This window comes from Diceros bicornis, chromosome 18 (assembly GCF_020826845.1).
Source record: "Diceros bicornis minor isolate mBicDic1 chromosome 18, mDicBic1.mat.cur, whole genome shotgun sequence".
In the NCBI taxonomy this organism is placed as follows: Eukaryota; Metazoa; Chordata; class Mammalia; order Perissodactyla; family Rhinocerotidae; genus Diceros; species Diceros bicornis.
The window spans coordinates 18247004-18273838 of NC_080757.1; the positions used below are offsets into that span (position 1 = coordinate 18247004).

The window sequence follows — 26835 nt, forward strand, 5'->3', positions numbered from 1 at the left end:
GTGGTATTCTTCCCCAAAACGCACGACCTCAGCCTAATCATGAGAAAAACACTAGATTGGGGGACATTCTTCAGGATACCTAGCCAACATTCCTCTAGACTGTCAAGGTCATGAAAAACAAGGACTGGGGGCCGGCCCCATGGCGTAGCGGTGCACGCACTCTGCTGCTGGCAGCCCTGGTTCGGATCCTGGGCGCGCACTGACACACCGCTTGTCAGGCCATGCTGTGGCGGCGTCCCACATAAAGTGGAGGAAGATCAGCACGGACGTTAGCTCAGGGCCAGTCTTCCTCAGCAAAAAGAGGAGGATTGGTGTGGATGTTAGCTCAGGGCTGATCTTCCTAACACACAAAAAAAACAAGGATTGAAAAACTGTCACATTCCAGAGGACACTGTGACAGAAAGAGAACATTAACGGAAAAACTGCTGAAATCCAAATAAAGTCTGGAGTTTAGTTAACAAGTAATGTACTCATGTCAGTTTCCAAGTTTTGACAAAAGTACCATAAAAGATATTACCTTAAGCAAATGAATCAAGTTAACATTAACAGTAAAATAAGACATATCAACAGCATGTATAATATCCCTGATATGACGTACTCAGAAGGGCACAATATCACTCTGCAGTATTCTTAACACAAATACATATCCTCGATCTAATCATAAGAAAACACCACATAAGCCCAAATTGAGAGATATTTTAAAAATAATTGACCAGTAGTCATCAAAAGTGTCAAGGTTAAAAAAAAGTGTCAAGGTCATGAAAGACCAGGAAAGACTGAGGTACCATCACAAATTGGAGGAGACCAAGGACACACAACAAACTGTAGTGTGAGATCCTAGAAGAAGAAAAGGGTTATTAGTGGAGGGGCCAGCCCGGTGGCGTAGCAGTTAAGTTCACGTGCTCCGCTTCAGGAGTTCACAGGTTCAATCCCGGGTGCAGACTGACACACCACCTGTCAAGCCATGTTGTTGCAGCGTCCCATATAAAGTAGAGAAGATGAGCATAAATGTTAGCCCAGGGCCAATCTTCCTCAGCAAAAAGAGGAGGATTGACAACAGATGTTAGCTCAGGGCTAATCTTCCTTATTTAAAAAAAAAAAAAGGGTTATTAGTGGAAAAACTGGTAAAATTCACATAAGAGCTGAAGTTAAGTTCATAATATCACACCAAGGTTGATTTCCTTTCCTTGGTAATTATTCTATGGTTATGTAAGATTAAAGTAAGCTAGATGAAGGGCATACTTGAACACTCTACTAACTTTGCAACTTTTCTGTAAGCCTGAAATTATTACAAAATTTTAAAAAATACATTATATGTCAATTATATCTCAATAAATCTGGTAAAAAAAATACAAAAAAGAATGCCTGATTCTTTAGTGAAATTTCCAAAGTTATAAGCCCTCACCTACTGAGAGCTATGTATTAAAATGATATTCCAGAATTTACTTGGACTTCTACAATGAATACTATGGAGGAAATATTAAATTTTCACAATATTTATTCCTTTTCGGTTAATGAATTTTTATGGTATGCCAGAATATTAGGAAATTGAGACATGTATTTTATTCTAAGCAATTATTGTAATAGTTCTTTAAGTAAAAGGAAAATTATCAAAAAAAAAGAGGGGAAAAAAACACTTTAAAAAATGTAAAAATTTAGAAGGAGAAATATTAGTTTTGACCTTCTGTTGAAAGATATAATTATCATAGCAAATTATTAACATTAAGATTTAATAATGCTCCATGTTCCGATATCCAAATATATACAATAACTCATGGGGGCAGAGGGACTACAAGAATTTCAAGCTTTCTTATTTCTATCAAGCTTGAACCAAGGTTGCTTTCATTTGATGTAACTACACAATATCAAAACCAATTGGTAAATCAAAATAAGCATAACACATTCAATATTTACTAGGCCTTTACCAAGTCCCGGGCACTGTCCCAGATGCTGGGGATTCAGAAATGATTAAGTGGGCGAGGCAAATATAGGGACAACTGCAATTTCAATTAACAATTTTTTTTTTCTTTTTTGCTGCGGAACATTAGCGCTGAGCTAACATCTGTTGACAATCCTCCTATTTTTTTGCTTGAGGAACATTAGCCCTGAGCTAACATCTGTGCCAATCTTCCTCTCTTTTTTATATGTGGGTAGGTACCACACGGTGGCTAAAGAGTGGTGTAGGTCCACACCCGGGAACTGAACCCACGAACCCAAGCCGCCAAAGTGGAATGTGCCGAACTTAACCACTACGCCATGGGGCCGTCCCTGCTTAATATTTATTAAATAACAAAAGAGGAGTAAAAGATAACTCTGCCTTGAAGAAGCTTACCCCTTTTAGAAAATTAGTGAGTTCGGAGCCAGCCCTGTGGCATAGTGGTTAAAGTCCAGCATGCTCCACTTCGGCGGCCCAGGATCACAAGTTGGGATCCCAGTCACAGACCTACACCGCTCGTCAAGCCATGCTGTGACAGCAACCCACATACAAAATAGAGGAAGACTGGCACAGATGTTAGCTTAGGGCTAATCTTCCTCAAGTAAAAAAAGAGGAAGACGGGCAACAACTGTTAGCTCAGAGCGAATCTTCCTTACCAGAAAAGAAAAAGAAAAGAAAATTTGTGAGTTCAAAAATTGCCTCTCTAAGGTACCAAACGTGGCACTGAATATAATTCCAATGAAGGAAACTAAAATTTCAAATCAGCTAAAAAATTTTACTCAACATAATTTTAAAATTAAACAAGGCCAAAAGATGACAAATATATACCTTCAGATTACATTAATGGAAGAAGCCACTCAATATGTTCTATTTGATTTATTCTATTAATTTCCAATATATAACCACCCCTTTTATGATGACCCAACTATTTTCTCTGAGATTTCTCATGGAATGACTAGCTTTTTTTCTTTAAATCTAATAATGGGCACTGTGAATCTTATATGTGACTATTTTTCTCCTTACTTTGAAAAAAAGCAAGGAGGCCGGCCCCGTGGCTTAGCGGTTAAGTGCGCACGCTCCACTGCTGGTGGCCTGGGTTCGGATCCCGGGCGCACACCGAGGCACCGCTTCTCCTGTCATGCTGAGGCCACGTCCCACACACAGCAACTAGAAGGATGTGCAGCTATGACATACAACTATCTACTGGGGCTTTGGGGGGAAAAAATAAATAAATAAAATCTTAAAAAAAAAAAAAGAGAGAAAAAAAGCAAGGAACAACAGACAAATTCTCAGTCCACTTCTTTCAATAGTGAATATCATGAAAATACGTTAAGAGGATAGTTCTCATGTTAAGTGTTCTTTCTTTCATGTTAAGTGTTCTTATAACAACAAACACCACAAAAGAATACAAGGGAATTTTTGGAGGTGATGGATACATTAAGTATCTTGATTTTGGTGATCATAGGTGTACGCTTATGTCTAAACTCATCAAAATGTATAAACTAAATATGCACAATTATTTGTATATCAATTATACCTTACCAAAGCTTAAAAAAATAGCGACTATCATAGATACTTTCGGCGTATTTTAGTAGAGGATACATTTTGTTATCCTTTTGTTTTCACCTGCTTATTTTTATTGTCTATTTAATGTATTATATGTTTTTATGTTAGTCACTTGAAATTAAGTAATTTAACATGTATAATGTCAAAAGTTGTGCTTTTTTATGCATAAAATTGAATGGGCATCTTTCAATGTCAAGTCAAAGGACAATACTCAAATATTTGAAGCAAAAAAAGTGCCAAAATTACTTTATCTGCATTAAAATTTATAATTATACATAACGTTAGAAGGGGTCAAACTCTTTCAGATAAAGTTTAAACAAGTTTCACCATCTCTCCTCTTTCTAATTACCTATAGTACTTTGTATTTGTACCAAAGTATTTATACCAAATACTTTGTATTTGTCTGGCACTTACTTATATAGTAACACCAAATATTTTACACCTTGAAAGACTTTTCGTAGTAATTTAAGCATATTTCTTTGAGAATCAAAAGTTTGTTTTATATTTTTCCAAAGAAGATCTAGAAATGGCCAATAAGCAAATTAAAAGATGCTCAGGAGCCGGCCTGGTGGCATAGTGGTTAAGTTCGAGCGCTCCACTTCAGCGGCCCGGGGTTCACAGGTTTGGATCCCGGGCGCAGACCTACACACTGCTTATCAAGCCATACTGTGGCAGGCATCCGACATAAAACAGAGGAAGATGGGCACAGATGTTAGCTTAGGGCCAATCTTCCTCAGCAAAAAGAGGAGGATTGGCAACAGAGGTTAGCTCAGGGCTAATCTTCCTCACAAAGAAAAAAAAAAGATGCTCAACATCATTAGTCACTAGAGAAATGCAAATCAAAACCACAAAGAGGTAGCACCTCACACCCACCAAGACGGCTTATAACAAAAAAATAATTTTAACGGAAAACAACCGTTGGAATGGATATGGAGAAACTGGAACTCTTGTGCATTGCCAGTGGGAACATAAAATGGTTCAGCCAACGTGGAAACAGCTGGCAGTTCCTCAAGGTTAAACATAGAATTACCATGTGACCCAGCAATTTCACTCCTAGTTATATACCCACAAAAACTGAAAACAGGTACTCAAAGAAGTACATGTACAAGCATGTTCAGAGCAGCACTATTCACAATAGACAAAAGGTAAAAACAGACCAAATGTCCATCAACAGACGAATGGATAAACAAATTGTTGTATATACATACAACAGAATATTATTCGGCCATAAAAAAGAATGAACTACTAAAATATGTTACAATGTGGATGAACCTCCAAAACGTTATGCTAAGTGAAAGAAGCTAGATACAAAAGGCTGTATACTGTATGATTCCATTTATATGAAATATCCAGAACAGGCAAATCTACAGAGACAGAACACAGATTGGTGGTTATCAGGGGCAGGGGAAAGGGGAGAAGAGGGAGCAACTGCTTAATGGGTAAAGGGTTTGCTTCTGGGGTAAGCAAAATGCTTTGGAACTTAAATGGTGGCTGCACAATACTGTGAATGTACTAAATGCCACTGAATTGTTCAGTTTAAAATTATTAATGTTAGGGATGGGAGTACAACAGAATCCAAAAATGAATCAGCAAATACATGTCAAGAGGAAGGCTGAAGGAATGAGCATTAAGTTGGAGAAGCAGGTTATGCTAAGGGAGAGAGGGTGGTTCAAGGAGAAGTCAGGTGGTGGGTCATGGGGCAGAGACATATAGGCATAAGAGAACGGATTCTAGTTGTGTATATTTCTGTGGTGGTGGGAACCAGGTCTTAAAATTATTAATGTTATGTGAATTTCACCTCAATTTTTTTAAGCTTATTTTAACCGTTTGGGATGGAAATATTTCCTAACTGTATTAGATATTTCCATACAATCTTGTTTCCCTTTTTATAAAGCAAAGCACACTGAACATAATTAATATTTTCCTGTTGACTCAGGATCATCACTGTGAATAACAATGACTGTACAAATAAGTCATCCCTCTTGTGTCTTAATTATTTCTGAGCCTCGGTTATGTCATCTGTAAAATGTCATATTTTGGCTAGATCACAGGATCTTAACGTTTTTTGTCACAGATATCTTCGAAAATCCAATTAAGTTACAGATTCTTACCCCAGAAAAATGCACATGTGCACATACATGGCAAATTGTATACAACCTCAGGAAGTTCACAGACCTACTGTAACCCAGACAAGCAATTCCCACGGTTTCAGCATTAAGGGGGGAGCAGGGATGCCTAATTAGATTATCTCTATGATCCTTTACAGTTGTAAATTTCAGATTCTTCTGCAGTCTAATACACTGGGATAGCCTCAAGATCTTATATGGGTTCACAGAGCCATGCTTTTTACCTCTTGTGGTTTTATAAACAGTTGTCCTAGTTCACCGTCAAGTTCTTGACTACACTTGCTATTTGCTGTCCAACACTTAAGAGAACTTAAACTTTAAAAATTAAATTAGATTCTATTCAACAATTAGTACTATGTGTCCTATGCTAGGCATTATAAGGGAGGGATACAAAATAACCACAGTCCTACTAAAGTTAAGACAATTGAGTAATTACAAAAAAGGAAAATATCTCATTAAGTACTAAACTGGGATACTGATAATGAGCCAAAAAGAACTTAGAGAAGAACAAGGACAGTAGAAGCTGGAGCAGTTGGGAACAATTTCATGGAAGAAGACTTGAATGGACAGGGAGAACAGGACAGATGAGACCAAAGGGGCATTAAAGGGACATCATGAACATAGAGCAGGTATAATAAAGTCTGTGTGCTGAGCAGTACAAGAAATAGGTAGGCATAGATATGGAGCGGCCAGTCACAGATAACCTTAAAAATTAAACAAAAGAATTATGTGCATCATCAACAAAACAAAAAGGAAACCTACAGAATGGGAAAAAAATATTTGCAAATCATATATCTGATAAGGGGCTAATATCCAAAATATATAAAGAACTCATACAGCTCAAGGAAAAAAAAAAATACAATTTAAAAATGGGCAGAGGATCTCAACAGACATGTTTCCAAAGAAGACACACAGATGGCCAATAGGTACATGAAAAAATGCTCAACATCACTAACAATCAGGGAAATGCAAATCAAAACCACAATGAGATATCCCCTTACACCTGTTAGAACAGCTATTATCAAAAAGACAAGAAATAAGTGTTGGTGAGGATATGAAGAAAAGAGAACACTTCTGCATTGTTGATGGGAATGTAAATTGGTGCAGAAACTATGGGAAACAGTATGGAGGTTCCTCAAAAAATTAAAAATAGAACCACCATATGATCCAGCAATTCCACTTCTGGGTATTTATCCAAAGAAAATGAAAACAGTAACTTGGAAAGATATATGCACCCCCATGTTCACTGCAGCATTATTTACAATAGCCAACATATGGAAACAACGTAAGTGTCCACTGATGGATAAATGGAAAAAGAAAATGTGGTATATATATACTGGAGTATTATTCAACCATAAAAAAGAAGAAAATTTTGCCATTTGGGACAATATGGATGGACCTTGAGGGCATTATGATAAGTGAAATAAGTCAGACAAAGACAAATACTGTATGATCCCACTTATATGTGGAATCTTAAAAAAAAAGAAAAAACGAGCTCATAGATACAGAGGATAAGCTGTTGCCAGAAGCAAGGGGTGGGCAAAGTGAGTGAAGAGGGTCAAAAGGTACAAATTTTCAGTTATAAAATAAGTCGTGGGGGATGTAATGAGTGAAGGGGGTCAAAAGATACAAATTTTCAGTTATAAAATCAGTCATGGGGATGTAATGAGGGAAGGGGGTCAAAAGGTACAAATTTTCAGTTATAAAATCAGTCATGCAGATATAATGAGTGAAGGGGGTCAAAAGATACAAATTTTCAGTTATAAAATAAGTCATGGGGATATAATGTACAACATGACTGTAGTAAATAATATTGTATTGCATATTTGAAAGTTGGTGAGAGTAGATCTTAAAAGTTCTCCTCATACACACAAAAAATTTGTAACTACTTATGTATGGTAACAGATGTTAACTAGACTCACTGTGGTGATCATTTCACAATACATACAAATATCAAATCATTATGTTATATACCTGAAACTAATATAATATGTTAATTATACCTCAATTAAAAAAAGACTTATTTGCAAAAATAATCTATGGTAATGAAGTCAGAACAGATGTGGAAGGGATGCTCGTTGAGGAGGAAGGTGCAAGAGAGAACTTACTGGAATGTTAGAAACTTTCTATAGCTTAATCTGAGTGGTGGATACATTTGTAAAACTACATTTGTGCACTTCATTGTTTGTATATTTTACCACAATTGAAAAAAAAAGACACAAACAGTTGCGAGATGATACAGTACCTCTGTAGGTTTGAACAGGTAACTGAAGAGTGGTGTGTTAGGAGATAAACCTTATAGCAATATGTAAGAGGAACTGAAATGGGAGAGGAAAAGATAGACTTTTAAGTAATTTAGAATTAAGGTAATAATATTAGCTAAAACTTATATAACACAATACGCCAAGTACCGTTCTAAGAGCCGTACATATATTAACGCATCTAATCCTCTTAATAACCCTATGACAGGTATTGTTATTATTATCCCCTTTTTACAGATGATGAAACTGAGGTCCACAGAGGTTAAGTAATTCGCTCAAGATCACACAGCAATGAGAACATTAACGACAATAAACTTTCTTTTTCATCACTCCACACCTCATACATACCCATGAATATACAATAAAACAAAAACAGAAACAAACCAAAAGTGGCAATCTTAGCCTACCAACAAAAACAGGGACTAAACCAGTGCTTACAGGGATGGAGTACATCCCTTTTCAGCAGCAACATCCCTTTTCCCTATCGTGTAACTTCAATGTCAGCATCATCCTGTCACCAATTTCAGTCAGCAGTCCCACCTGACTATAAATCTCACTCAGCAAGGATACAATCTGTATAATCACCCTTACATCCCCTACTTCTAAAATAAGCCTTCACAACATAAAAAGTAGCTTCTCACAAGAATGTTATATGTCTCTGGAAAAGAGAGCAAAGGATGAAACATATTTCAAAGAAAGAAATCCCATGACTTCATAATCTACTGGATGAATACAAGTGAGGAAAGAGATTAAAAGAATCATAAACAATCCCAAAGTGTCTAGCTTGCAAGACTTTAGAAAGGTTATTAACAGAAATAAAAATAAATGTCCATAAAAAGCTTGTACACGAATGTCCACAGCAGCTTTACTCATAATAGTCAAAAAGTGGAAATGCTTCAAATATCAATCAACAAGTGAATGGATAAATAAATTACAAGTATATCTAAACACTAGAATATTACTAAACAATACAAGAAATGAACTACTAATACATGCAACATGGATAAATATCACAGACATCATGCCAAGAGAAAGAAACTAAACACAGAAATACATACTGCATGATTCATTTCTATAAAACTCTAGAAAAGATAAATCTAATTCATAGTAATAGAAATCACATCAGTGGCTGCCTAGGAATAAGAGTGAGGTGAGACTGATTGCAAAGGGGCCTAGGGAATTTTCGGAGGAAATAAAAACATTCTATATCTTCCATAGGGTGATGGTTACAGCCACTGATCTATACGCTAAAAATGTGTGACTTTGACTGCAAATAAATTATATCTTAGTAAGGCTGACTTAAAAAAACACATTATTAACACTGAAATAGGTAGGTAAATAAGAGAAACCTTTTGCAAGAGGAGATGAAAAAGATGAGTTCATTTTAAATTTGTTGAACCTGATGTGTCTACGGATATCCAAGAAGTACAAGACATCCCAGGTAGGCAGTTGGGTATAAAGGATGGGGTTGGGAGAGGCAGTGGAAAGAGAGAGAGAGAGAAAAAAGGGACCAGACTGACAAAGTATCAAGTGCTAAAAGACATCTACAGTTAGGGGCAGTCAGAAAGAAGGAAAAGTAAAATAAAATTTTTAAGAAGGAAGGGGATGATAAATAGTGTTAAGCATTACAAGGAAGTAGAGGACATAAAGGACCACACATGAATTTATTTTCCTTGTGAATTATAAACCTGTCTTTCATGAACACCTTTTTTTCCCTAGCACTTAGCATAGTATTTTGCAAACAGGGAAAGAATCTGTCTCTAAACCAAAAGTCCTGCTCCCTGAAAATCTACTGAATAAACAAATTGATGTTTTAGGCACTTAAGATATTAAAAAAGAAAACAGGGTCTGGAGGACTAAGGTCACAAGTAGATTTACACTCTGAAAATTTTTTTACATTTTTTTAGAGAATATCAATAACATTTACATATCTTAAATTAGCCATGTGCATCACACAGTTAATTTGCTAACTATACATTTTTCACGTCTCTCCTCCTCAAAGTTTTGAAGACTTTGTAAATGTGTACTGCTCTTCTACAGATATGCATACTAAAAGGGTTTTATTTTTTCCCCATGCCTAATCCATCATTCAAATATTTAATGCTAGCTATCTTTTTTTTTTGTGAGGAAGATCAGCCCTGAGCTAACATCTGTTGCCAATCCTCCTCTTTTTGCTGAGAAGACCGGCCCTGGGCTAACATCCATGCCCATCTTCCTCCACTTTACATGGGATGCCACCACAGCATGGCTTGACAAGCGGTGCATCAGTGCACGCCCGGGATCCGAAGCCCCCACCACCAAAGCAGAGCGCGCACACTTAACCTCTACGCCACCAGGCTGGCCCCCTACTGCTAAATATCTTTGAAAGGATACACAAGAAATTGTGATTGCCTATAGGAAGGGGCACAGGGTGGGTAGGGGACAAGCGTGGGAGGATAACTTACTTTTCATGGTATATCTTTTTGTATTTTTTGGATTTTATACTACATATAGTTATAACTTATTCTAAATAATTTAACTTTTTTCCATTATTTAAGGTCTTTCTGATTTTAAGGCAAAAGCTGCTGTTTTCCAAAGACCAATCATGGTCCCAAGATGCAAAGATAGCCTGAATGATGGAAATGCTTTAACTTCTCACAGGCCTTCCTCATTATAAAGAGCCTTAGCTCTACCCATTAACTTCTTGTCAAAGTGCTGTCAGCCTCTCAAAGATAAGCCTTCTCTTTCTAACAGAGGTAAGACAATTTTACAGACCAGATTTACTTATTTCCTGTCATCTTTCCTAAGGTTTTCTTACAAAAATTTCTACTCCTGACTCAGCCTTCTACTTGACTTTTCTATTCCCAACAGCCAGACTACCTCTTATTCTAATTACCAGCATCCCCATGACTAGCAATTCACATACCTGAAAGGAAATTCTCACTGTCCAAGCATAATAGAGAAGTAAATCACATACACCAGCATTTCACATACAAAGAACTGATGAAAGATTCTCACACTCAAATACTTATAGTAAAAAGGTAGCCTTAGAGAACAAGTTCAGTAGTGGTAGAGGCAGAAATCAGATTGAAGGTGGTAAAAAACAGAACTAATGGATAAGAAACAGCAGCTTTTAATCGGTGAATCTTTAAAACGCAGTAAAATAGTCTGAACTTGTAAAATTTTAGAAAAATCTTGGATGAAAAATACCACTGCTAATTCAAGTCTAATCAACAATATTAAATCTAATTAACAATATTTGATTAATTAGTCAATCAAAAAAGTTTTTTTCCTCCCTCCACCCTATTGCCAAGTAGGTTCTACTCAACCAACCAGAGTAAAACTAGTTCAGGCTTTACCTACTCCTGGCTCCATCACTTAACTGGTTATGTGATCTTAAACACATTATTTAACCTCACGAGTATCAGTTTCCCCACTCTAAAATGGGACTGCCATCTACCCTGCAGGGATGTTGTAAAAAAATAAAATAAAAATATATCTTAAAGTACCTAGCATACAGTAAATGCTCAATAAATGGTTCTTATTACTACTAAAATTCTTACCATAAATTTCAACATAATTCACTTTATAAAAAGACGAAATAAGGGCCGGCCCCTTGGCTTAGCGGTTAGGTGCCCGTGCTCCACTGCTGGCAGCCCGGGTTCAGATCCCGGACGCGCACTGACACAACGCTTCTCCGGCCATGCTGAGGCCGCGTCCCACATACAGCAACTAGAAGGATGTGCAGCTACGACATACAACTATCTACTGGGGCTTTGGGGGAAAAATAAATAAATAAAATTATTTTTAAAAAAAAGACAAAATAAGCCATAACTCAACATATGACAAATATTTACCATGGCTGAAATATTTCAGTTCTCTTCTTCTTGACACACAGTAGGACTGCACTTCCTTACCCTCTGTGAAACCTCTTTTTTTTTTTTTTAAAGATTTTATTTATTTATTTTTTCCTCCCAAAGCCCCAGTAGACAGTTGCTTGTCATAGCTGCACATCCCTCTAGTTGCTGTATGTGGGACGCAGCCTCAGCATGGCCAGAGAAGCGGTGCGTCAGTGCACGCTGGGGATCCGAACCCCTGGCCACCAGCAGCGGAGCGCGCGCACTTAACTGCTAAGCCACGGGGCCAGCCCCTGTGAAATCTCTTAAGCCTATAAGACTTGCTATGGCCAATGAACAATAAGCCAAAATGACATTACCCTCTTCTAGGTAGACACTTTAAAAGCCAGTGAGTTATTAGCAACAGTCTCCTTCCCATTGCCATGGAGATCACAGAACCATGCGTTGAGATGGTCTCCATCGGTCTGAGACCCTGCATAGTGAGAACAAGTAGAATCCCCCACCAACCCACACTACGTATATAGCATGTCAAGCAAAAAATGTCCTGTTAAAAGCCACTGAAATCTTTGAATTGTCTGTTATCACAGCATAACCTGGTCTCTCCAGATTGATACACAACGAAAGCCAAAATCATCATCTTTTCCTTGTTCCCTTGCAAAATAGTCATCTTCAACATATCCTTTCCCCTACCTCTAGTAAGCCTCCAATTTCATCAATTTTTCTGCCTTAATCTCTCTCAAAACCATCATGTCATCTCTACTCCTTATTTAGACTTCAGTAATAACCTCCCCACATATAATTTTTGCCCATCTCCACACTATGTCCAGAATAATCTTTTTAAAACACAAATCTGATCATATCACATTCCTGCTTTTATATCATTTTCAAATCAGTTAGGAGCACAGCAAAAATAGTCCTTCAAGAAATAACTGTTGGTGGGCCGGCCCCGTGGCTTAGCGGTTAAGTGCGTGCGCTCTGCTGCTGGCGGCCCGGGGTTCGATCCCGGGCAGGCACCGACGCACTGCTTCTCTGGCCATGCTGAAGCCGCGTCCCACATACAGCAACTAGAAGGATGTGCAGCTATGACATACAACTATCTACTGGGGCTTTGGGGGAAAAGATAAATAAATAAAATTTAAAAAAAAAAAAAGATCTTTAAAAAAAAAGAAAGAAATAACTGTTGGGCCAGCCTCATGGCTTAACGGTTAAGTGCGCACGCTCCGCTACTGGCGGCCCAGGTTCAGATCCCGGGCGCGCACTGACGCACTGCTTGTCCAGCCACACTGAGGCCGTGTCCCACATACGGCAACTAGAAGGATGTGCAACTGTGACATACAACTATCTACTGGGGCCTTGGAGGAAAAAAAAAAAAGGAGGAGGATTGGCAATAGATGTTAGCTCAGAGCCGGTCTTCCTCAGCAAAAAGAGGAGGATTAGCATGGATGTTAGCTCAGGGCTGATCTTCCTCACACACAAAAAAAAATAACTCTTAAGATGTGCTAGAAATGTTCCATATCTTGTTCTGCATGGTGGTTACATAAGCACACACATCTGCAAAAATTCAACAAGCTTACACTTACTATTTATGCACTTTGCTACATTAATCACGCCTCAATTAGTTAAAAAGGAAGAAAAAAGATATGGCCCAAAGTACCTTTTCAGCTGCATTTTACCAAATATCCATCCCACAACACATAAACAGCCATAGTCACAAACTATTAGTAATCACCCTCTTAGATACTGATCTTTCATGGTCTCAGGTATATAACACCTTTTCCACTCCTACTTTTCTTCAAGACCCTTATAAAATCTCACTCCCTCAGGAGTCATGCCACCTAAACATCCCTTAATTCTAGTTCACTTGTGTTATAATAGTTTTTTGTACATTCCACTACCGTAACCGCAGTAGTCACTACACCAATGGGTCTCAGTCAGAGGTGATTTTTATTCCCCGGCGGACATTTGGCAATGTCTGGAGACATTTTCGATCATCACAACTAGGAGGAGGAAGTGCTACTGGCATCTAACGGGTAAAGGCCAGGGATGCTGCAAAATATCCTGTAATACACAGCACAAATCCCCATAACAATGAATTATCCTACCTAAATTGCCAATACTGCCATGGTTGAAAAACCCTGCACTGCATTATTGTATGTATTTGTTTGCAAGTCTGTATCCCTGCTAAACTAAAGAATTGTAGGGATCAAGTCTTACTCATTTCTGTATCCTCGCACAATACCTAGCAAATAGCATTCAAAAGTGTATAATAAATACATGTGTCATTACTGAACCTACTTTGATAAGCATAGTGCTTAGAACGTAGCCCTCGAAAGATGTATAACAAATACATGTCTTATTACTGAATCTTATTTTGATACTAAAACTATATAGCTTACTGGCTAAACTGGTAGTCTTTAAATTCAATTCCAACAATACTATTTTGATTTGGTGTTTTCATAGTACATACCAACAAATCATAAATCTTTTCTGATACAAAGAATATTTTTTCAAATTTTCTTCCAGTTTTATTGAGAAGTAATTGACATACATCACCGTAAAAGTTTAAGGTGTACAGCATGATCATTTGGTTTACATATATTGTGAAATGATTACCACAATAGGTTAAGTTAACATCCATCATCTCATAGAGATAACAGAAGAAGAAAAAAAAGTTTCTCCTTGTGATGAGAACTCTGAGGATCTACTTCTCTTAACAATTTTCCTATATATCATATAGCACTGTTAACTATAGTCATCACGTTGTACATTATATCCCTAGTACTTATTTATCTCACAACTGGAAGTTTATACCCTTTGACTACCTTCCTCCAATTCTCACTTCCCCCACCCCCTGCCTCTGGTAACCACAAATCTGATCTCTTTCTATGAATTTGGTGGAGTTTTTTAATTTGTTTTGATTAGATTCCACATATAAGTGAGATCGTACAGTATTTGTCTTTCCCTATTTGACTTATTTCACTTAGCATAATGCCTTCAAGGTCCATTCATGTTTTCACAAATGGTAGGATTTCCTCACTTTTGATGGCTGAATAATATTCCACTGTATATATCTACACCACGACTTCTTTATCCATTCATCCATTGAGGGACACTTAACTTAGATTGTTTCCATGTCTTGGCTATCGTAAATAATGTTGCAACAAACATGGAGGTGCAGTATCTTTTCAAGTTAGTGTTTTTGTTTCCTTTGGATATATTCCCAGAAGTGGAATTGCTGGATCATATGGTAGTTCTATTTTTAATTTTTTGAGGAACCTCCACACTGTTTCCCATAGTGGCTGTACTAATTTACAATACCTCCAACAGTGCACAAGGGTTCCCTTTTCTCCACATCCATGCCAGCATTTGTTATCTCTTGTCTTTTTGATGATGGCCATTCTAACAGGACTGAGCTGATATCTCATTGTGGTTTTAATTTGCATTCCCCTAGTGACTAGTGATGTTGAGCATCTTTTCATGTACATGTTGGCTATTCGTTTATCTTTGGGAAAATGTCTATTTAGGTCCTTTGCCCATTTTTCCATTGGATTATTTGGTTTTCTGCCAAGTCATAAATTATAACCTATGTGAGTATCTCAAAAAAGGGTTAAATTGAAATTGATTTCTATATTAAGCATGAGTAAATCAAATAGTTTAATGACTATGCTTCAAAAGGATTAAAAAAAGAACAGTTTCATAAAAAATGTTTTAATCTCAGAGCTTCTACCAGGCAAATGAAACCAGGATCAAAATGAACAGGCAACCCACCAGCTGGGAAAAAATATTTGCAAACCATATATCCGACAAGGGATTAATGTCCATAATACATAAAGAACTACACAACTGAACAAAGAAACAAACTACCCAATCAAAAAATGGGCAGAGGAAATGAACAGACATTTCTCCAAAGAAGATATACAGATGGCCAATAGGCACATGAAAAGATGTCCAACACCACTAATCATCAGGGAAATGCAAATCAAAACTACACTAAGATATCATCTTACACCCATTAGAATGGCTGTAATCACCAAGACAAAAAAACAACAAATGCTGGAGAGGCTGTGGAGAAATGGGATCCTTAATTCACTGCTGGTGGGAACGCAAACTGCCGCAGCTTCTATGGAAAACAGTATGGAGATTCCTCAAAAAATTAAAAATAGAAATATCTTATGATCCAGCTATCCCACTACTGGGTATCTACCTAACAAACCCGAAATCAACAATCTAAAGAGGCTTATGCACCCCTATGTTCATTGTAGCATTATTCACTATAGCCAAGACGTGGAAGCAACCCAAGTGTCCATCAACAGATGATTGGATAAAGATGATGTGGTATATATATACAATGGAATACTACTCAGCCATAAAAAAAGACAAAATCGTCCCATTTGCAACAATTTGGATGGACTGGGAGGGTATTATGTTAAGCGAAATAAGCCAGAAAGAGAAAAATAAAAACACCGTATGATTTCACTCATACGTGGAAGATAAACCAACACATGGACAGAGAGAACTGTTTGGTGGGTACCAGGGGCAAGGGGGTTGGAGGGTGGGCAAAAGTGGTGAAGGCATGCATTTATACGGTGACTGACAAACAATAATGTACAACAAAAATTTCACAATAAAGAAAAAAAAGTTTTAATTTCATATTGCAATACCACCTGAATAAGATGAAGTAGAATAATGGACACTAATATTTGGGATACCATTTCACCTAACTTTAATCCAATATAATTTATGCTGAAAAACAGAATGGTGGCGCACCTTAACATATTAATTGTAAAAAAGTTTTTGTATTATTTAATAAACATTTCATATCTCAACAAGAGAACCATATTATTGTTAATGATGGGATTTACCACCTCAAAGACAGTCATAAAACACATTATAGATGTTTGCTTACTTTGTCTATTTGGCCATTCCTACCCTAATATATTCCATGCCATCCACCTGGAAGGTTGAACAAAAAACTGTATTTACAAGGCTCTTAAATTAACAAGATGCCTTGTTAAATTTAGTTGTTTAGAGTAGACAGACTGTAAAATACTGGGAGGCTAATTCTCCAACTTAAGGTAAAATTTTGAAAGAATGATACATTATCAAAATATCTACACTCCAAACGATAAATAAAAATAAAATTTATTTGATTTCTGTTTAAAGTTTTCAAAACATACAAACTTTCAAAGTAGGTCTATTCTTGCTGATTAAAAAATAAATTTTCAAAAATCACATTTGAGGGCTGGCCCAGTGGCACGGCAGTAGGGTGTGCACGCTCCGCTTCAGCAGCCCGGGGATCGCAGGTTCGGATCCCAGGTGCGGACTGACACACCACCTGTCAAGCCATGCTGTGGCAGCATCCCATATAAAGTAGAGGAAAATGGGCATGGATGTTAGCCCAGGGCCAATCTTTCTCAAAAAAAAGAGGAGGAGTGGCATTGGATGTTAGCTCAGGGCTGATCTTCCTCTCACACACACACGCACACGCACACACACGCAAAAATCACATTTGGCCCTCCTTATAGACACAAAATCCAACTCAATTCCAATACTAAAACTACTAAATGCAAAAACAAAACAAAAAATAAAACCAAAAAAACCTCACCATCCTTATTGTTTATTTTATAAATAATTAAATAATGATATTAAATAATAAACAGCACCTACTTCATAAGTATTCAACCAGAGAAAGAAAAAATTCATTTGGTAACAATCCATTATTTAGGGTTTTGGTATAACATCTTTTACTACAGCAATAAACTCTCTTGTGAAACTTACTCTTCTAACGTATCAAATTATCCAACATACTACAAAAACAAAATTCATGTATCAATTTTTCTATTTATTTATTTTTTTGGTGTGAAAGATTGGCCCTAAGCTAACATCCATTGCCAATCCTCCTGTTTTTTTTCCTTGAGGAAGATTGGCCCTGAGCTAACATCTCTGCCAATCTTACTCTATTCTGTATGTGGGTTGCTGCCACAGCATGGCTTGATGAGCGGTGTAGGTCCACGCCTGGGATCCGAACTTGCAAACCCAGGCCACTGAAACAGAGCACACTGAACTTAACTACTACACCACCTGGCCAGTCCACCATGTATCAATATTTTTATTTTCCTCTAAAACCATGCTATTGTTGAATGTAGTAGCTCTCTCCAACCAGTTTACTATACGTTAGTATGTCTATGTATAATCAGTTCAATCAAAATGTCACATAAACAAAGAAATATCTGAATTCCACATTATCGCCAGCAATCAAGTTTCTCTACTACAGGACACTTCTTTTCTAAATAGAAAATGTTCACATCTTTTACTTCTTAAAATCCTTTTTCTCTTGATTAAAGTTTCACGGCGTTTTATAGAATTGAACATTCATACATAAAACACAAAAATATTTTATCAGTATCTAAACTGATAAAAGGATCTTTTCATTACTTTCAAATTATTTGTGCTTTTCTAGATAATGGAAAAATTATCATCATGAACAACTATATGTCAAAGTAAAGCATCTGAAAGTGAGCATATTATATTGCCCCTCTGGGACACAGAATCCTTGAATTCTAAGAAACAAACCCAACTGAAATACTGTACCCCTATAACGTGATGGTCCCTACAAAACATCACAATCATATCTACCATTTACACAGCATGAGATTACTTAAATATTATATATTAAATACTATAACACATAGCATAGAGTTTCTGTGCAACAACGAAGAGTAAAGTTTCCTTATCAAGTACAATCATAGGTTAATAAGTAATTTTAGTCTACGGATGCTTTTGGCAAAAAGAAAGCTTTTCCAATTTTGAGCGACACTAAATTCCCACATGTAAAAAAGGAAAAACCTTGACTTTGTTTAGTCATGTTGTTCATCAACTTTTTCTGAAACCTCCTTCTCATTTCAGTGGAAATAAATAGGAAGAAATCAATCCCAAATACAAACTAGAGACTCATAACTACTACTACCACAAGTGGATTAAAAACATCCACCAAAACATAAAGATATGGTTAGATGTAATTCATTGAAACACACTGAAATTTTAAAAATATATTTAATATACTTATTTAATACATTTAAATAGTCACATAATAAATCTTATTAAAATATGTATTTGCAATTAATATTTTTTTAAATTAAATCTACCAAGTAAAAATAAAATATATTTCTTAATATGCTCCAAATAAAAAGTTTTCTTTTTTTAAAATAAATTCGGCAATTCACGAGAAACTGCACTCACACACATAGGATGTGACACTAAGATACGTGATAACACATGTTCCCCAATATAAAAACCTCACAAGTTACCATCATACCCAAAACTGCTGGAACCCCGCCCAGGTTCTTTTAGACAGAGTCCCTGAGTACCCTAGAAGCTTTGAGACCTAAGAAAGGCAAATATGCTCAACATAACTACCAAAGAGACTAGAAACTAGAATTAGGAAAGACTGAAAGTAGAGTTGTTGAAAGAAAAAGAAAAATCGAATTGTTAAAGAAAAAGAAGGGCCGGCCCCGTGGCTTAGCGGTTAAGTGCGTTTGCTCCGCTGCTGGCAGCCCAGGGTTCGGATCCTGGGCGCGCACCTATGCACCGCTTCTCCGGCCATGCTGAGGCCGTGTCCCACATACAGCAACTAGAAGGATGTGCAGCTATGACATACAACTGTCTACTGGGGCTTTGGGGGAAAAATAAATAAATAAAATTAAAAGAAAAAACAAACAAAAAAACAAGCAAAATCATACTTTAGAGACATGAGATTAGAAGTAAAAAAGATGAGTTGAAAAAGAAATGTCAAAATAATTTAACTGAGCACCCAGAACACATAAAAATACAGGCAAAAAAAAAGGGTTTCCCATTACAATGTTTACCCTTACTTACACACCACACTCTGGTATCTCCCATTATTTTTCTTTTAAAAAAAAACTGTTATTGTGACCCACTAAATTGAATTCACAAGCCACGAATAGGTCTCAACCTAGTGTGAAAAGCACTAGCTTAGAGGAACTGGCAACCATATGAAGGTCTTTGCTTTCCTATAAATATCTAGTTTGTGAAAACTATTCAGCAAGTGCAAAAAAATGAGAAGACAGAATTCCTCTAGGGCAGGGACCGTGTCTTACTGGCACATAATCACCACTTAATATTTGTTGAATTAATACACTGTGGAATATAAAGTACCTTCAAGGTGAGGATGCACTTATAAAGGATACCTTAAAAAAGCTTAAGAGAGCATGAGTACTTTGGATGGTGAAAAGCCAGGGATGACGAAAAGAGCTCCAGGAGGTGGAAGAGTGATACAAATGACTTTTAAACAGAAGTACCAAGGGGAAAGGAAATTTCATTCTTTAGGCCAGACTTTATATCCAACAAAGGAAAAAGAAAATCTCTTATAGAACTACATAGCAGTCTATTATAGGCACAAAAAATTTGTAAGCTACCCTTGGTTAGAAATTCTAGGGGCTGGCCCAGTGGCATAGTGGTTAAGTTCGTACACTCCACCTCCGAGGTCCAGGATTCACAGGTTTGGATCCGGGGTGCGGACTTACACACTGCTTATCAAGCCATGCTGTGGCAAGCGTCCCACATATAAAGTAGAAGAAGATGGGCACAGATGTTAGCCCAGCGCTGATCTTTCTCAGCAAAAAAAAAAGAAAAAGAATTCTAACCATTTCTTTCAAAACTATATGTTGAGCTCCAAATGTATAAATCCAACTTCAAAACAAAATTACAGAATACAACTGATTCTCAAGTATTAGACTCCCTGTATTCATTTGTAAACACTAAGTAGCTAGTGTGTGATAACCAACAACTTACAAAGTGCTTACTATGTATCAGGCAATATGTCAAGTACTTAACAAGCCTTATCTCATTTAAACCTAATGACCTTGTAAAGTAGATACTATCTTCATTTTATAGATGGGAAAGTGAGGCTTAAAAAGTTACATAAAGAAGTTACACAGCTAATAAATGGTAATATTAAGATGTATTAAGTGTCAGTTTTATTATTTTTGGTGGCTGCAAATCAGAATATTTTGTTCTAGGGCCGGCCCCGTGGCTTAGTGGTTAGGTGCTCGCGCTCCGCTGCTGGCAGCTGGGGTTCGGATCCCGGGCGCGCACCGACGCGCCACTTCTCCGGCCATGCTGGGGCCGCGTCCCACATACAGCAGCTAGAAGGATGTGCAGCTATGACATACAACTATCTACTGGGGCTTTGGGGGAAAATTAATAAATAAATAAATAAATAAATAAATAAATAAACAAATAAATAAAAGAATATTTTGTTCCATTCCATTATTTGTTAATGCTTTTCTCTGAAACTAAACTCGGTGTGTCTTTCTAAATGAAGTAATTCATCTACTTCTAAATCTGCATAAACTATTATATTGAATAATTTTATCACAAGAAAAAAATTAGCCCCTTCTCAGTTTAAAGATAAGTTAGAGGCCAATTAAATGTAGTTATGTTTAACCATATCACTGACATTGGCATTTTTAACAGACTATATATCTATTATGCAAAGTATTTAGTAACCTATACTTTTATTTATTTATTTACATGCCAGGTACTTATATTTTGAAAAACCTTTCCACCTTTTATGGGCCACGTAATTTTGTTACTAGGTAAGAAGATGCACTTAGACTGTATTTCAGAACAAAAAGTCTGCTTCTAGCACAAATGGAAGAGACTGATATAGAAATAATTGTTACCAAATGTTGACAGATACATCCCAATCGAAATACTTTTTTCTAGTCCCTCCACACAACTTTTTAATTCATGTGGATTTTTTTAGAAGGTATGAGACATCTTTAATGAAACTAGACATCAATTTTTATCACTAAAAATTAAAATACTTTAATCCAACAATGGAATATAATGGAATGAAATAACACAGGTTTGTATCTTTTTCACTTACATTTAAGAATTTGAAATCTTGAAGAATATCAACAAACTACGCAGCCATGAACAAGTATAGAAACCTAAAGGCAGACGAACAAGTGTTGGCAGTCTATTTAATGGAACAATGTCAATTTTATGCAAGATTTGACTACAGAAATCTCACTTTTTAGAAAAGATTCATTCATATACGATCCTGAACTGAACAGCAGCCAATAACTAATACATATAAAAAAGTTTCTAATTTCTAAAAGGTTAAATTAGTATGAGTTTACTTATTATAAGTAATAGAGACTACTGATAACCAAAAAGAGATACAAAGGAAAAATTAATTGATTTTAATACACAAATCAGTCAAATGAAAAATACAGAATTTATTTCCAGGTAATGTGAATGAAAGATTAACCTCAACTCTAATTTCAATGCCAAAAGTTGGCCCCTAGATAACTTCTGGATTTACTAAGTATTCATATCCACTAAGTACCAACAAATTCTTTTTTTTTTTTTTTGTGAGGAAGATCAGCCCTGAGCTAACATCCATGCCAATCCTCCTCTTTTTACTGAGGAAGACTGGCCCTGAGCTAACATCTATTGCCAATCCTCCTCTTTTTTTTTCCCCAAAGCCCCAGTAGCTAGTTGTATGTCATAGTTGCACATTCTAGTTGCTCTATGTGGGACGCGGCCTCAGCATGGCCGGAGAAGTGGTGTGTCGGTGCGCGCCCAGCATCCAAACCCGGGCCGCCAGTAGCGGAGCACGCGCACTTAACCGCTAAGCCACAGGGCGGCCCACAGCAAATTCTTAAAATAAATTATACTCTTAATGGTTAGTTAAGAGCATCCAGTCTTTCCAATATTCTGTAACTGATCAGATTCTTATTAGTGGGATGGCATCATAACATAAGACCAAATATCATATATATGCCTTGATATACAGAAGGCTTGTTTTATATTAACACACATTCAATTAATTGCCATATCCACAGTTATCCCAAAATCTATATTACAGAAAATACAACCATTATTTTCTATTGAGTTCACTCACACTTCTGGTTATGTACACTGCTGTATTTCTTTAAAACCTCTCAGAGTTTAAATTTGTTTGAGAAACTATCCTTTAATTGGGAAGGAAGCTTAGTTACTGTCAAGATAATCTTAGACTATTCAAAGCCTTTAAACCCCGTTGATTCTTAGAAATTCTTCCATCTATAAAACATGAAAATTATAACCAAATTAACAAATCAGATATCAGAATGCCAAAAATTAAGTCATTAAAAGGGAATCCAGAGAAAGAGCCAGTTGTGAAAGAACAGGAAGTGATGTACACTGCCATTTTGTCAATGAACTATTTAGAAACATAAGTAGTACCATACTAATCTGGAATCAACCAACCCAGACTAACAGCTCTCAGTATTCTCTTTCTGACAGTGACATCAGAGGTGAGCTGAAATAATCCTCAGGCAGTTTTTCCTGAATAATGAACTTATCTAATCGATCACGTTCATACTAGTCCCACTTTCAGCAGAATTCCTACCAGCTATGGAAAACAGAGCTTCTTCTTAGTTGTCCTAAAGAGTACCTCTTAGTTCTAGCATGCTGAAACACAGCAAGTAGTTTACCTATAACCTGTGTACAACCGTGAGTTTTGTAGCCTTTGTTGATAAATCCTCTCTGCCTGCGTCTTTCCAAGATAAAAACAATCACTCTTTATTGCGCAGTATGCTTGAGTTTATACATGCTAGTATATATGAATTAATTATCAACAACAAACCATAAGATAGAGAATTAGACTTTATGGCATAATTTGCCATATAGGGGAAAACTCTACCTACCACAACTTGCAGCTTTGTATCATGAAATAAAGATTCAAATGAGAAGTGCTGTTTAAGTTAAAATGAAGCCAGATAATCAAAAAGGAATAAAGAAAGCAAGGCTGAGGAAAAATAATAAAACTAATTTAACATACCGTTAATGTGTCTCCCTATATCAAAATAATGAAATAAGACAACAGAAGCTAAATGAGTACCTAACACTACCTCTATTATCTTTAAATTTCTGTTTTAAAACAGGTTTCAAAATGCAACAAATACACCAAAAAAGCTCTGATGGACCACATTAAATGTAAATAGCATTGGAAAGTATTTACAAATAAGCCACCCACTAAGTAAACCTTAAACACCAAATACAACTTGTTAGTAAAATACCAAGACAACTCTTATTTGTACCTATTTTAGTCATGTTCATCACTTTGTGAAAAAATTATTTAATTCTATGACTATGCATATACGGATCATTTTGAAATCACTTCAGTAAATCTAAATACTTAAAGAAAAAAGTATCAACGACAGACTCAAGACTACTCTTTGGTCACAAAAAGCACCTGGCAACACACTTGCAGGATGTTAAAATTTTTATTTTTATTTACTTCTACTCTACTAAGGACAAAACCAACAAGTACTACTGTAAACCAGATAAGATGATTTGTTTTAAACAAATATGACAGGAAGCAAATAAGAGGAAAAATGACTTAATGACTACAGAATATAGATTCTATCACAGCATAATTAGTCAAATTAATGTTTATTATTTTTCATTTCTTAAGAAATAAAGCATTTGCTACAGAAAGGTTTGTAACCTAATCATTTTCAGAAAATTTCAATGTTATACAAAATAGTATTAACCCTAAAAATTCACAGCCCAGGGAGAAGGAATGTCCGTCTGTATGCAATAATCTTTAATAATTCTTCAAGTACAAAAGTCATAGGAAGGAAAAAAAAAGAGAAATGAAGGGGTACAAAATTATTATAAATTTTGTTACTCCTAACGAAAACCCAATATGATCACAAAATATGTCAATCCAGTGTTGAAAAGAGTGAAAGAGACATCAAAACTGTTCTAACATGGCAGGGTCCCTCCCGAGGCCATATCCCCCAACAACAACAGGAACAAATATACTTCCCAGGGACAGATCTCAGGGAAAGAGTATTAAACTGGTACTGTTATCGCTTTAAAAACCAAAGGAAAAAGGGTAACCTTTCAGAGAGAAGCGCCATTACTTCCCTCTCCTGCACCCCCTCCCTTCACGGGCCTGTCTATGAAGAAACTGCCTTGGACTTCTGCAGCATTGCAGTAGACTAAAGGATGGGGAAGGGGGAAGGGTAGGGGGAGAGAAACGCTTCCATCACCCCTACAGAAGAGGGGTATAGATTTCCTGAGGGTGAGCGGAATCCATCTAGCACGCTACCCAGAGCAGTCTCCCGTCCCAAGAATATACAGACACTACAAAGGAGGAGAGGGAGGAGGAGAGGGACCAGAAAGGAAAGGGACCTCGCGCCTTTAAATCGGGGTGCATATCCACCCAGTCTCCCTATGAGGGCCACACCTTCCTCGAGACATCCCCTTCCACCACCCCTTCCGGTGACCCTAACGAAAGAGGAATGTAATTGCTCTTGCCCCTCAAAACGGGAGGGCGCCCAGCTCACCAGCTTCTTCACCCCACCCACAGAATCACAGACCCTCCTTGTCTCCCTCCCCCACCCCACCCCCACATCCCTTCCTCCGCGCTGAGGCCAGAGAAGGCCGAATTTCCCCGCCCCCTCCCAGTATCCCTTTCCCAAAGCTGAGGTGCCCTTACCCTTTCGCCGACAGGTCTGGGGTGGAGTAGGCAGGCGCAGCCCCCTGCAGCACTCCGGTAGCCTCTAGGCTGGAGGGCGAGGAGTGAGGAGGAGGAGGGGGCCTGGCGACAGACCGCCGCCCCCCCCCCCGGAGCCCCACCGAGCCGCCCAGCCCAAGCTCTGCGACAAGGGGCGAGGGGGGGGGGGCGAGGGGACGACTGGGGTCGAAGAGCCGCCCTCAGCGCTTGGGCTCAGCTAAGATGGCGCGGGGAAGTGCCGGGAGCCGCCGCCGCCGCCGCCGCCTCGGGGGAACCGGCCCGGGCCTCGGCCGCCTCCCGTCCCCACACAGCCGAGGCCCTCTTGGTCCCCCGCCGCGGCCCCTCGGCGGGCGGGCCCACGCACAGCCCTCTGCCACCACCACCACCCTTGGGAAGGGGGCGCTCACAAAGGGAAGAGAGGCCGCGGGCCGGCCGGCCGGCGGCGGGGCGGGGTCCCCAGGGGCCGGGAGGCCTCAGAGGTTGGCGGGTGCCTCGCGCTCTCGGCCCGCGAAGGGCGCAGGCAAGCGGGACCCCTCCTCTTTCCTCAGGCAGGCGGCGGCACCGACTCACTCTCTTTGCCACCCTCCCTCTCTCCCTCTCCGAGCCCTGAAGCCACAGAGCCCGGCCGCTGCCCAGGTTCCCCCCCTTCCCCAACACCACTCCCCTCCTCCCGACAGTCATCCCAGTCTCCGATCTCGCGAGATTTCCCGCCTGACAGGCCCGGCCCCGCGCGGGACACGACTGCGTACGCGTGCGCGCCCTCACGGGAGCGCGCGAGTGCTTGCACTGGGCGGAGTCGTCCGGGTGGTCCCGAGTCCCAGCCTCTGTCCAGCCGGGCCTCATTCAGATGGCGGAGCTGTTATGCCGCGCGGGCGTCGGGTGCATTGATTTCACCCTGAAATCTAAGAAGAGCTTATCTGCTCTGGTCCTTCCCTCTTCCCACTGCCGAAACATCCTCCCCCCACTAACCCTGCGAATGAGAAGTTTGTCCTGACATGTAGAATATTTGAGTCTTACACACCTTAGTTCAACTCCTCCGTGGAATTCAGAAGTAAACTGGTCAGCGTAATCAGGTAATTGGCTTTTGAGATTCTCATAGTTTATAATAATTTTTGAGAAGGTAATAAGAGTTGGAAGTACAGATCTAAACCACCCTATGTGTTGGTGATGATAGAAAAGAGACAAATTCTTGAAAAGTTTCTGTGGATTTTTTTAGTAGGTTGAGTGAAGTTTTTGAAACAAGAACAGAACAGTAAACAAACTAAAGAGTCCTAAGGGTCTTAATGCAGGGAAGAGGTAGAACTTTTCATTTTTTGGAGCGGAAAACCCTTTTTTAAGGGAAAACCCTACAAAGAGAGCAATTTTATTCAAGAACCAAAAGGTGTGCCTAAAGTGCAGTCATAAAAAATCTTAATTCTTCAAGCAATAGAACTGAGATAAATATATTTGTTTTTTGAGACTTATGAGTAAAAATGTACTCCAGAACAGTTATTGGAAGTTAACAGTAAACTGGCCATGATCAGAAAAACAAGCTATCTGCTTCAGTGGGATATACATTCATTTGTTCTAA

The 26835-nt window shown here is 38.2% G+C and overlaps 1 protein-coding gene across 1 annotated transcript in view; it reads right to left on the reverse strand.

The window, feature by feature from the left end:
* The window catches only part of TAOK1 (TAO kinase 1), a 139244-nt gene extending 113357 nt beyond the window's left edge, over window positions 1-25887 (reverse strand). Inside the window, exon 1 of the mRNA XM_058560201.1 lies at window positions 25248-25887. The gene's annotated coding sequence lies outside the window, so the exon portion shown is untranslated. The remainder of the gene's footprint in view (window positions 1-25247) is intronic.
* Window positions 25888-26835: the final 948 nt, after the last annotated feature.